The sequence below is a fragment of the Pollicipes pollicipes genome, unplaced genomic scaffold, assembly GCF_011947565.3.
Source record: "Pollicipes pollicipes isolate AB1234 unplaced genomic scaffold, Ppol_2.1 Scaffold_4002;HRSCAF=4701_pilon_pilon_pilon, whole genome shotgun sequence".
NCBI classification, from domain to species: Eukaryota; Metazoa; Arthropoda; class Thecostraca; order Pollicipedomorpha; family Pollicipedidae; genus Pollicipes; species Pollicipes pollicipes.
The window spans coordinates 10,830,668-10,844,695 of NW_023596420.1; the positions used below are offsets into that span (position 1 = coordinate 10,830,668).

Genomic DNA, 14,028 nt, shown 5'->3' on the forward strand with positions numbered 1-14,028 from the left:
CCAACACCCAAGTGTTGAATTTCTCCCGGAAGGGAAACATCCATACCCTGTGCCCTCCATTGTATGGCATCTTATCAGATGCATCATGGGTACAACCCACCAGGTCATGCCCCCATATTCCTCTAACCACAAAGAAGCCATGCAAATATAAAATCCCTGGGCCCCATTCAGTCGGCCTCATACCATTCGGGTTAGCATTAGCTTGGAGTATTTGTTAATTTACAATTTGTGGGTCATAATGGTGAATAAACCTTCTTCGCTGGTGAACGAGAAAACTGTCATCTATCTCATGCTTAAAATTGTGATGATGATTAGATGAATAAATGCTCCTGGAATTAACAATATCAGCAAAACACAAATAATGCGCTCAGGAAATTACTCGTCTTTCTCATTTAAGTAATAAGCCTGCGTGGAAAGTGCGCATGTCTACAAGTAGAGAAGTTGAGAAGTCCTGCCGGGGTGCCCAGTAGTTAACGTTCGGCTATTTTCTATGCATGATGTTGACCTGCACCCAATGAGCGGCATCCGCAGACCGTCGCACCCTGAGCTCGGAACAGATCAAACGCTGCCGCTAAACACAAGCCAAGCCGCAGGCCGGCTGCGCGGCAACGGCGATCTGTCCGCCGCTTTTATCGTCGACCTGTCGCCGATCGGCGAGTGGACAACGGCGTCGTTAGAGCGTTTATTCCGTGCTCGATGGGGGCTGTCTGCCGACGTCTGTTTGTTCCCGATCCGTCCGGGCACGCCGCGTCAGCGCCACCGACGATCAATGGGCGGCAGGCAGCCGTGCCTCGCTTCACCTCGTCACCGCGCGTCCGTCCAGCCAGATGACGAAGAACGCTGTGTGGTAGTGCTGAGTCGGCAGGGTCGAGAGACCCGTCGAAGGGGACGCAGGGCCACCGGTGCGGAGCAGCCTCTCCGAGCCTCCTGCTGACGGGCCGCCGCTGCCGCCGTCCTCTCCGAGCCTCCTGCTGACGGGCCGCCGCTGCCGCCGTCCTCTCCTCATCTTCTACCTCCTTTTCCTCTTCTTCCTTCTCCTCCCTCTCCTCCCTCTCCTCCTCTTCCTCCTTCTCCTTCTCCTTCTCCCCCCCTCCTCCTCCTCCTCCTCCTCCTTCTCCTCCTACTCCTCCTACTCCTCCTCCTCCTCCTGCGCTGGTCCGGCCGCCAGGTGTTGGAGGTCTGATGAGGATTGGTGCTCCTGATTGTAATGCACCACTATGATAGTATTTGTCGCGACATGCTTTCGCTGTGCTATGTATCTGTCACGATGTTCAGTTCCAATAATGAGCCTTAAATGGTGGTCAGCTTTTATGGTTCAAATGAAGCATGGATCAATGCAGAAATACCGCGTCATGATACACTGAGTGAAGCATGTGTTGATTGGACGATAACAGCACCCAGGCCAACAACTACCCTCATCGCAATGCGGCCATGCATTCGATTTTGTCGTTCTTTAATAGCTGGAGTATGCAGAACAGCTCGGCGCGGACGGAAGTTGCTCAACAAGATCCTGGTGGTGGCACGATCGAGCGCGTACTAGGTATGGCCGCTACCCGAACTTGCCAGGTATGGCCCCTACCGGAGTTTTGATCAGCTCGTCCGCCTGTCACTGGTCCCAAGTTCAGCACACGAGCGCTGTCACGGCTCGTGTCGTATTGCTACTTTGGTCGAGGTGCATGTTTGTGGCTGCACGTCCTTCAGCGAGGCGTCTGTAAGGGGAACAAGTGATAAATAGGCTAGGAGTCCCAGGCACACATTCAAAAATACATTATCTTTTGAGCTTGTGAAAGCCAACGCTCTTCTGCATGGGTGTGTGTGCAGCATAGTTTCTCCAAAATATGCACACAAGCATTTGGCGGAATCTTTGGGGATATAACCCGCCAAAAAACATCAAACTGAAAAAACCTTAGGCGGCACGCATTTGAAAGCTGAAGATCTCTTGCATGGGTGTGTGTATAGCATAGTTGCTTCAAAATACACGTACACATATCCTTCGGAATGCGCTGATGACATAACTGGCGGAGGAGCGTCAACCTGAAAAGTATGCCAGTTCGAAACAGCGCGCTATCTAGCTTTACCCACATGGGCGCTAGTCTGACCGCATACACACATCAGTCATGAGTCTGGTGTCTCACCGGACGTCAAGATAGGCGAACTCCCTCCTCTCGAAGCATTCGTCCCCAGACGAGTTCGTTCCAGCGAAACGACCGTCTGGATACTATCAGGCCACGATCGCGCAGCCCGTTCCGTCCATTTGGCATGGCTGTTCGAGACCGGGTCAGGACTCGGCTCGGCTCGAACTCGGCTCGGCGCCCGAGCCGAGTTCACGCCCATCCGCCGAACACGGCCAGGAGACCCCGGCCCCAAAGCGGATTACCTGGGGGAGCGAAACGGTAATCAAATCCGCTGCGCCGCGGCCACATCAGTGGGAGGGGGAGGAGGGGAAGGGAGGCCAGAGCCGACAGAGGTTGCGCCCGTTCAGGCAGACGCGGCGAGGGCGTCGAGCACGGGTTTTGAACGGATGACGTCCGCTGAGAAGAGATGTCCCGGTGTTCTCAGCGCTGTTGTCTCGACGTCATCGGTCAGCGGAGTAGTGTTGTAGTGCTGCGGAAGCACATGACGCACAGTAGATAAAATCTCTCATGCCGCACGGTCTTGGCTGGGATATTCCGTTAGCGCCACATTATGTATTACTATCATTTCGTGATGTTGCACAGCTTTAACATGCAATTTCAAATTGATTCCCAGCACTTCCAGCGCGAAGCCTTTCCTTCCGCGCCGAACTGCGATTTCCCATCGTCTCTTTTTCTAAAGTTATGGCGCACACACGCTGGCAAAATCAATCTGCCTCGATCCAATTCTGCGCAACAGTAATTCACAGGCAGCGGAGATCTCGCTGGCCTTCGAGGCGCACAGCGTCTGTCTTTGAAATATCATGTTCCAGCCACGGAGAACGGGGGTCAGCCCATCCCTCGCTATGCCTCGGGCGTCGTTCACCAGGATTTCTATTCTCGCGAACTCTCATTGAATCATACTCGAGGGAACCGGATTTCCGATCTACTTCGCTGCCATATTTTGCGATCGCTCGCGCTGCTGCCACATCCAGGCCCGGGTCCCACTGCAGCAACTCTGCATTATGCATGGCCTGATGGCAGTCATCGGACCGGATAGCACAGTCTATTACCCTCGGGTGCTCTAAATGCACACCCCCTGTACGTAATTAGCCGGTGGGGCGTTGACTAGCATAATTTTTTTTAGCTAACGCTGAAAATTATTTGTTTAGAGAATCGGGCAGCTCGTGTTAACGAACACTGGGTTTGCCCCATTCTGGCAGGAAGTGATGAAGCTTTCAGGAAGGGGAGGGGAGGATCTGCCAATTGGTAAGACCTTACAAAGGCTGGCTCCTGCTTATACCGCTGTAGATTAAAGGGAATGTTCCAACTTTATATGTGGTTTTGAACTGAAGTAGCCATCTTGAGGACCTTTTGATGTAGTTCACGGTAATGCCCTTTTAAGATCCAAAAACCTTTGGTTCCTGAGTTACACGCCCGCGAAAGTGGAAAAGTTCAAAGTCACCTTTGCATTGATGATGTCATAGAAACGCCATGCGATCGCCATGGCATTACAGATTGCTTTCTGCTTATGGTCAAAAACAGTATGGCCGCTGATACATTCGCAAAAGCGATGATACGGCACATACGATACTATCCACGGAAGGTGATTGGCTGTTACTAAGATTTCGCCGCTCAATGCGTGTCGTGAGCGTAAGCGTGAATACTTTCGGGTTGCGCGGCACTCGTCAATGAGGCAGTTTTTTCTTCTATCTAGGTCCTGGGCCAAAGTTATAAAAAAAATGAAAGCCATTGTCTGCAAAAAAGCACGGCGCCGAGAAAAGAATGGCGCTCTCCCGAATGTTGTAAAAAGAAGACACATCTGCAACTCTGTCTTTTTCTCATGCTGGCGTTTTTCCTACTCGCGTATTTCTTGCAAACATCTCGGTTGGCGTCGTGTGCACCGGAGCAAAGAATCTTGGACGGGTTTATGGGTTATCTAGGTATTATAAGATTAGGGAAACATTACAGTAATTCTAGATATATATACATACATACATATATATATATATATATATATATATATATATATATATATATATATTGCTAAATATTTCACATCCACACTGTACGACAAATTTAAATCTTGAACAAAAAAATGGTGTCCTTCAAGTACAACCTCTTGAGCTGCATTACCATGAACCCCCGTTGGAACTTTGTTTGGAAGGGAGCTCACGGTAAATTGCGGTGTTATGACCAGAAACCTGTGTGGAAATTGTGAGAAAACCTGCAATTTGATAGTTCCGCGAGCTGTGCAAGTGAGGAATCACACTTATTTTACAAAAGAATGTAAATCAGGAGCTTGAAATGGGCGTGATCACTAGCGGTGCGTGCCAGTGCCTTGTATTGATCTTGATATGATGGGGAGTGTGCGTGGAAGGTATGTACTTCTGAGAGAGAGCATTGTTTTGGTATTCTTTAAGTCTACTGACTCTCAACAAAATGTTATACATCGATACCTGTCTCTGTCTTTATGTTTGTGTTTGAACACGACGAGGTAGTGATGCTGGTAAAGTGAAAGAAGCGCTGGCAGCTATGTTGCGGGAGTGTACCAAGACAGTTTGCTGCTGCATTATGACCTTGCCAACATTCTGAACCTATTTAAGTATTGCAGCATGTAATTAATCCATCACACGGCATTACATTGAAAATTTATTTTGGCAGTAGGAACCGGTCTGTGCGGCTCATTAATTTGCATGCTTGGTATAAACTCACATGATACAGCTTTGCAAAATTGCTATTCCCTTAAAAATTCTGATTGCAACTTGTGTGAGATGCTGGGTGCTGAGAAAGGTGGACAAGTATTGCCATTGATTTCTTGCGAATCACTCATTAAGACTTTTATAATCTGCCTTGTGTGTACTGGCAGCTCCATCACTTCCTTCCATTCTGCTTATCTAACCATAAACACATGCACTTGTGTCTTCAGCCTTGTGCAAGGTTAGCAGGCTTGTGTCTTCAGCCTTGTGCAAGGTTAGCAGGCTTGTGTCTTCAGCCTTGTGCAAGGTTAGCAGGCTTGCAGTGCCATTTCACTGCATGATGTTTGCTTGCTATTTTTGAGTGGAGCAGCTTGATGGCTGCAGCATTCTGCATGGCTGTGGAAGCAAAATGCATGTTTGCATCTTTATCACCTATGTTTTGTGGATTCCCAAAACAGGCTGAGCAAATGGTGTCCTTTATTGGTTATGTGCTTTGCTGGAAGTGATTTATATATTATATCACGTGTTTTTGGTCAGTCATATGTCAGATGCAGAGTTAATACAAGAATGTTCGCTTGACCCATCTTTTCATGGTGGAGTTTATCGTGGAAGCAGCAGGGATTGCAATACAAAAGCCATATCATTGTTTATTATGCCAAGCCACAGTACAGCACTGAGGTAGTGCCACAATGGCGCTATTGACCCGTCCCATTACACAATATACCACATTGGTTGACTACTATATGTGAAGCCTATGAGATAACAGCTTATAATTTATGAATAACTGGTAACAAATCACAACAATGCCAAAGGAGTACCACCGGCCAGAATGCCTTTGCACAGCAATGGTTTTATCGAAGTTAACTAGTAATTGCGTACATAATCCTAAGCAAGAAAAACATTCTTGGTAGCTCAGCGTTGCCATCTTTACCATGGGAATGACAATGCTCCGGCAATCAATTCATAGCAATGTCGCAGATCTATTAATGTTTTCATGCAACTGCATTTTCAATTACAAATAGCAAAGTAACTAAAATGTACATGCCATGATATCAATGTCAGGATTGTAGCACTTCAGGTAGGGATAGGTCGCCGATGCAGTATCGAAATCCCAACAGTTCTTGACATGTGTCGGCGAGAGATTCATGACACTATTTGACAGTTTTCACAATATATCGTGATTTGATTTTAATAATCTGTCATAAACGCTGGCGATCGCTACGTTGCGTATGCCAAACAGTCCACCAAAGCTTTTCCTGCGACCAGTACCGAGACAAAATATTCACAAATAAACCATTCACTAACCCGCCACACGACACAGCGCCCGCGACGAGAATGGCCGGTTGACGTCAGCTTCCCTGAGTTTTGGGGTATTGTTTAGGTCCGGCTGCCAAGTGCTGCCAGGTATTGCTGTCGTCACGAAACGATTCCATGACGCCATCAAACGATGACGTAGCGGGACGTATTTATAAAATCTTTTAAGTTTTGCTAGTTAATGTCATTTTTGAACCCTGAAAGCTTACCAATAGTTACAAGTAGGCTTTCCTCATCATGCCTGATGATTATCTCAATATCTTCAAATGTGGAACGTTCCCTTTAAGGCCGCCTTTTCACAGAAGATAACTGTTCTGATAACTGCTCTCGAACGCTTCGAATAAGCATTGCTATATTGCTCGTTTCAGCGATCTGTTTCGCTTCCCTTTGCGTGCGCTGGTGGCAGCACGGATCCTGTTTGGACGATTAAGTCTTCGATTCAGTCCCTCCCAGCCTACCCATCTGGACACCCAAAGTACATTGGATGTGTACCCAGACGTCGAATCCTGTTGACGCCTCCTTGTCCCGCTACCTGAAGGGAACGCTGCACTGTCCAGCTAAGCTTGCAGCTGACATTAGTGTCGATTCTCGTTCCTGACAGCATGTGACCTAGATCGTTTCTGAGTAGTGGCTGCCTCACGCGGTTCCCGAACACCGAACACGTGTGACCATGCATGTGAACATCAATTCAACAGTACGCAAACGCATCCCTGTTGGCACCGAGCGTGGATGATAAATGTACTTGCTGAGTCTCCCAACATTTAGGACTTTTGCAGCAGTGCCAGGATCCACTAGCGGGTGTAGGTCAACGTCGGTACCGTGCGTTACAGAAGAGCATTGCACATAAATCGTCTCCTTTCAGGCAGCACATATTGTAAATGATCATAAGACAGGTGCATCTTTACTCTTTACCTTCAAACTTTAATAATGACGATTGCGAACGTCCGAGCGCTTCAGAGGCGTAACGCTCACCACCAGCCGGCGCCATTGCCACGTCGTATTCAAGTTACTGCGCATCACGGACCATAATAAATGTGCAGTGCCAACCTAACGACAGATAATGTCTCCAACCCACATTAATGCGCGATATTGCACCATAAGATAAGATGGAGCTGTGCAAAGTGAGCTATTTTAGTGACGTGATAAACTGGAATTTCAGACCAAGAGCCAGATTGACCTGCAATTCCTCTACGAAAGCGGCCTCATAAGAAAAGAAGTAAAAAGGACCATAACCTAACCTAACCTAACCTGACCAAACGTAACCTAACCTGGCCTAGCCAACTTAACCCAACCCACCTAACCCTAACCCTAACCCAACCCACCTAATCCAATCTAACCTAACCTGACCTGACCTTACGTAACCTAACCTGGCCTAGCCAACTTCCACCTAACCCTTACCTAACCTAACCTAATCTAACCCAGCCTAGTCACCCTGACCAACGTCATATTCCATTTCATATTCCTTTCTTTATTAAAACTTTTTATTCACCCGCCATCTATCATCTTACTTTTCATTCCCACACAATACCCCGCATTCCTACCACATTAAGACATAGTTATCCGCCATGTTGACCAATCGACAAAGAGCAGGCAGAAACTCCACCTTGAAAAGGCAAATTCTGGTTGATCCGCCGGGATGGCCTTGACGCGCCAGTAACGGTTAGATAGACTGACATTCAAACCACGTCCGGTGTTGTTATCGCAATTTTTATACTTGGAGAGGTTAAATGATAAGAATTCCACAGAATATTCTTTTTTATTATTTATGATATCCAATGATTTCAAAATGACAGTTGCTGAATAATTAAACATCGCAAGGTTAGGTACCAATGCCGACAATGACCCACTAGCGTGTCAATAGAGCCAAACGTCCGCCGCGTTGCTTCGCGCCTTCCCCGGCGGGCCTCGTTGGACGGCTACGCGTAGGTAGCCAGGGCCGCATCGCAGCGATGCCATGCGGTACATTATGTCTATCGTCGCCCTAGTCGCCAGAGCTAACCGTGTAGGACGAGCAATTACCGAATGCCAGTGAAACCAAAGCCCACAGGTACACGACGGTTAAAATGTTATGCTGCCATTTACCCGTCACTGGAGCTGCTCATTGACTTGTCCACTTAAGCCCAGCTTGAGTCTATCTGCACTTACAGCTTTACAAGGATCAGGAGTACGGTGTGTGGCGCACAAACTTACCGAACCATTAATCGGAAGTGATTTTCTGTGTCCAACAATGCGTTGTGTTTGTGTACGTGGCGAAAATTTGTCTCCCATGATCACCGTGAGCCCATAAGTTTCAGTGGCAAGCGAGCAAGCTTGTGCCGGCAGGTTCAAGCGCATTTAAAGGGAATGTTCCACATTTGAAGGTATTAAGTTAAGCATTAGATATGATGGGAAAACCTTACTTGAAATTATTGGCGAGATTGCAGGGTTTAGAAACAACTCTAAGTAGCAAAATTTGAAAGTTTTTTTAAAAAATGCACCCCATTGCGTCACCGTTTGATGGCGTCATGGAATAACTTTGCGACACGTTTTTCGTTCTCAGGATTAGTCATGCAATCACCAGTTAACCCTGATAAAACCGTTGTGATGCAATAACATTCTCACTGGGTCCTTTGGCAGTGTTAAATCAGTTGTTACGTCATTCATAAATTGCAAATTGCTATCCCATAAGCGCGACATGGAGAAGTCAACCGTTGTTATAGGGCTTTGAGTCAACCAATGTGGTGCATTGTGTAATGGCGCGGGTCAACAGTGTCATTGTGGCACTTCCTCAGTGCAGTACTGTGGCAGGGCATAATGAGCAATCATACAGTCTTTGTACTGCAATCCCTCGTGGTTTTCATAATAAATTTCATCATGAGAAAATGGGTTAAGCGTGCATTCTTGCGTTACTCCGCATCTGACATATGACTGACCATAAACATATGACACAAAACACAAACCACTATCAGCAAAGCAGACAACCAATAAGTAACATCACCTGCTCAGCCTGTTCTGGGAATCCACAAAACGTAGACGACAAAGACGCAAACGCATTTTCTGCTTCCACAGTCATGCAGCATGCTGCAGCCATCAGGCCGCTTCACTCGAAAGTATTGTTCACTCAAGTCATAACACATGTGTAACGAGAAAATATTACATGTAGTGAAGTGGCACTGCAAACCCGCTGACCCTGCGCCCGGCTGGAGACATGATAAGTGCATGTAGTTGCGGTTAGATGGGCAAAATGCAGGGAAGTGATGAAGACGCCAGTGCACACAAGGTTCATGATTAACAGATTTTTAGTGTACACGAGGCTCATGATAAAAATACTGTGACGTGTTTATCCGAGAAAATATCAGCAATACTTTTCCACCCTTCCCAGCACCCAGCATCTTAGACATGTTGCAGCGACTGTGACACTGATGACCTACAGGCAACGCTTGCCTGCATACAAAATTGACAGTAGTGTATGCATCCGTAATAAAACGGCACTACATTTTCAGAATCATTAAGGGAAAGACAATTTTGAAAGCCGTATCATTCGAGCTTATACCAAGCATGTGCATTAATAAGCCGCACGAATCTGCCCCTTCTGCAAAAATAAATTGCGAATATAATGGCATGTAATGAATTAATTGCATGCTGTTATACTTCGATAGGATCAAAATGTTGACAAGATCTTAATGAAGTAGTAACTCGCATTCGTACACCTCTGTAGCATAGGGAATGCTAGTGTTTGTTTCGGTTTGCTGGCATCGGTACTTTGTCATGGTCAGACACAAACAGAAAGATAGGGGCAGGTATCGATATATCACATTTTATTGGGAGCCATTAGACTTAAGGAAAACCAAACTTTTTTTCTCTCAGAAGTACAAGACTTGCACACACACTTCCCATCACATCAAGATCAATAAAAGCCACTGGCACGCACCACCAATGATCTCACCCATTTCAAGCGCCTGATTCACACTCTAATGCCAAATAAGTGTGATCCCACGCCTGCGCACATCGCGGGACTATCAAATTGCAGGTTTCCTCGCACTTTTTGCACAGGTTTTCTGTTATAACACCGCATTTCACCGTGAGTTTCCTCCAAAGCATGGTCTCAACGAGGGTTTATGGTAATGCAGCCCAAGAGGCTTCACTTGAATGACGTGTTTTTGTTCAAGATTCAAATTTGTCATACAAGATGTGTTAGATGTTTGGTACAATATACACATAAAATTGCTGAAATATTCCCCTAATTTCAAAACGTCTTGCTAACCCATAAACCCGTGCAAGGTTCTTTGCTCCGATGCACAACGTGCTAACCGAGCTGTCTGTAAGAAATACGTCAGCAGAAGAATAAAAAAATGCCAGCAGGAGGAAAAGGCAGATTTGCCGTCGCGTCTTCTTTTTTATAGCATTCGGGAGACTGCTTTTTTGCAGTGTCGATATTTTTCAATAACATTTGGCTATCACCTGGAAATAAGGAAAAATGTCCCGTTGACAACGAATGCCGCACAGCCTGAAAGTGTTCACGCTTCCGTTCGCGACACGCATTCAGCATCGAAATCTTACGAACAGCCAATGGCCTTCCGCGGATTGTATGATATATGCCGCATCATCGCTTTGGCGAATGTATCAGCGGCCATGCTGCTTTTGACCATAAGCAGAAAACAGTCTGTAATATAACGGCAATCCTGTGACGTTTCTATGACGACATCAAGCCAAGGTGACTTTGAAGTAGTCTCCCATTGAACTTTTTCACACTTTTGCGGACGTTTAACTCAAGAACCAGAGGGTTTTGGGTCTTAGAAAGGGCATGTCCGTGAACTGCATCAAAAGGTCCCCAAGACGGCTATTTCAGTTCAAAACCCCATGTAAAGGTGGAGCACTCCCCTTAATCTAAGGCCTATCGACAGTTTTGCTCCATCCCTCCCACCCGCGAGCTGTCCCAGCGGGCCGAGTCGGACGCCGGAGACGCATGGGGCGGGGGCTAGCGCCGCGAGAGGCGGGTGGTGGTCCTCCACCGCGTACGATCACTCTTTCCCCACAGGCTGAGGGGCCTGCTGTCGCCGGGCGACGGTCACGTGTGGGCGGGACATGCCTGGCGGGTGGTGGTCCTCCGCCGCGTTCCCCCACAGGCTGAGGGGCCTGCTGTCACCGGGCGGCGGTCACGTGTGGGCGGGACATGCCTGGCGGGTGGTGGTCCTCCGCCGCGTTCCCCCACAGGCTGAGGGGCATGCTGTCACCGGGCGGACGGTCACGTGTGGGCGGGACATGCCTGGCGGGTGGTGGTCCTCCGCCGCGTTCCCCCACAGGCTGAGGGGCCTGCTGTCACCGGGCGGCGGTCACGTGTGGGCGGGACATGCCTGGCGGGTGGTGGTCCTCCGCCGCGTTCCCCCACAGGCTGAGGGGCCTGCTGTCACCGGGCGGCGGTCACGTGTGGGCGGGACATGCCTGGCGGGCGGGCGCCGACGCAGCGCTAACGCTGCTCTCAGGTGCCCTGTGGGTTGTTGGTGGAACTTCAGTAGCCGCGGCCTTCCGCAAGCGCGGTGACGCAACGTAACCAGTGGGAGCGGGGGTTTTAGAGACCATGCCTCTTGGAGGTGGCGGGGGCACCCTGGAACACAGGGTTCCAGAGGTTTTTGTGGTTAGGGCGTCCGTGGGGCTTATCAAACACGAACACTGTGTACCCAAGGTACAAACATGGGTTTAATAGTTCCTCCAAATGAAAAACACACCTTAAACGGCGAAAGGGACCCGTTAGCTGGAATGACCACGTTAGATCTAATTTGGTTTCCCGAGCGTAAAACCGAACACGCCACTGCACAGGAGCACATAAAAGCGTCCATCTCTCCGACCCCCGCAATAGGCGTCCCAGCCCAGTCGACACAGATTGCGAAACACCCGACATTTGCTCATTGCAATTGTTAGTTACAATTGTTGGCATTACCACTGTTCAATTCACAGTAACATTCTCCGCTCCACCGACGCCAGTGCGAGCCAGCAGCTTCGCTTCAGGCTACCGGCGTCGACCCAGTGCGTGGGACCGGATCCATGGCGATGAACGCCGGATAGCGCAGGAGTCAGCTCCGTACCTAGAATATCACCCGGGTGCCGCCCTTCCCCCACGATCGCACCAGTCATGGTAGCGCCTGGTCCAGGTGGAGCCGACGTTGAAGCAACCGCGACAGCAAGGCAAGTGGCTAGGGGCCAATTTCGTCGTCACGGGTATCACAGGAGTATTTCTGCCGAATGTTGCGAGAGGTGCGACTGCAGACGGAAGAACTGTCCGCACTACGGTTTTCTTTTACGTGCCGTGCCGTTTGCTGGCTGTGATTAGATGTGCTGTGCTGTGTGGTACTCGAAAAATAGATACCTTTATTTACACAATAACAGCGTTAACGACTGCAGTAATCACAACAGCAGCCGCGTTGCACATTTCCGGTACTACATCAGCGATGCAAGTGACAATTTTGAACTCTATGACGAGCTCTGTAGTGCCTGAAACACAGTGCTTCTGCCCACTTAAGTCCACAGCACTCCTGAAACCTTCCTCGTAGAGCTATTCTTGCTACACTCCTCACGCCTTCTCTTGCACTCAAGAGCCCGAGAGCCCTCGGGATTCGGGACCCCCCCCCGCGCCTACAGACGCCGAGCTCTCTTCTGCAGACTCCTTCGCCGAACGACCGAGATTGTATTCGTTCTGCGGCACCAGCCTACGCACTGGCATTCTCCCGCAATGATTCCTCTCATGTTAGAGTCCTCAGTTGGATCTCGAGCGCCAGTAGGATTTCAGAGATGCACGGAGGAAAGATCAAACTGGTCGGCGCCGCCCGAGGGTCGCATGGGGATTGTCGTTTCCGCCAGACGCCATTTCTATATCGGTCCATCGCTTTTCTCCTTTTCTGCGGCACTCGCTACATCGTGAGGCTTGTGGAAATCTTCCTTTCTGAACGCCGGCCGCCATCCTGACGCACTGTCGATCCCGCTGTGCGACGTCGCATGAAAACCCCCCCTCTCAGTCGACCCGTGTTCGGCGCTCACAGAGACGGCAGCTTCCAACAGTCCTGCCCTCGGCGACCTCGGAACAGTCCTTCCCACGACCACGTGACATTGTGGCTTCCGCAAAATGCAGTAGGCGGCACCGGCTCAGTCATAACCATGCCGCCGACTCGCCAGTATTGAAACGAGAAGCGTCAAGAACACGATGGGAGGGGCCGGGAAAAGCCGTCTCGCGTCCGCCGGGTGGGCCTGTGGTTTAAAACTCCACCACTGCGCAGCATTGTCACGTTCTCCTCCACGTCACACCGCGGAGCACCGCCAGTCAAACATCACATGACCATGTATTGGCTGCTAGAAAGCCTTGATGGGAGGTGGAACGCCGCGATACCGAGCAGAACCGACAACAAACACCTGTAACGACCGAAGTACAGCTTCAAACAAAGAACTGCTGTCAACGGAAGAGGACGGTAAGCCGCCACCGAGCCCCCAGGCGATCGCGCCGGCCCGTCGCTGATTTGTCTCCAGCGCCTCACCTTTTGTACTAATCTCACACGGCGACGGGCCGGCCGCCACAGGCCCGGCCGGTTATCACGAGGTGCGCACACGCATCTCCTTGGTCAGCGGCGGCACACGGGGCCGTGGGTCGACGCGCCGCCGGCCACTCGAAAACACGCAACGTCGCAAGAAATGGGGGGGGGGGGAGGAGGGGCGCGCCGCCGCGTGCCGACACGGCCGGCGCGCGACGCGGGCCGTAGTGGGCCCCAGCCGCGCGCCGCCGCCGGTTGCACCTACAAGCCGCGCGCGAGCGCGCCACACCGAAGGCGCGGCGAGCGGAAAAGCGCGCGCCCGCGCCGCGGGGCGCATGTAAAACACAGGAAAACCATTGCTTCAGCGTGGATTGACGCGGTGCGGCGCAGCGGCTGCCGCGGCATCGC

At 49.9% G+C, this 14,028-nt stretch overlaps 1 long non-coding RNA gene across 1 annotated transcript; it reads right to left on the minus strand.

The window, feature by feature from the left end:
* Positions 1-1,154: 1,154 nt before the first annotated feature.
* Positions 1,155-6,152, minus strand: LOC119093984 (uncharacterized). The gene is made up of 3 exons (XR_005093729.1): positions 6,116-6,152; positions 2,136-2,377; positions 1,155-1,709 (listed from the first exon to the last, which is right to left on the minus strand). It is a non-coding gene; the product is annotated as an uncharacterized LOC119093984 (long non-coding RNA).
* Positions 6,153-14,028: the final 7,876 nt, after the last annotated feature.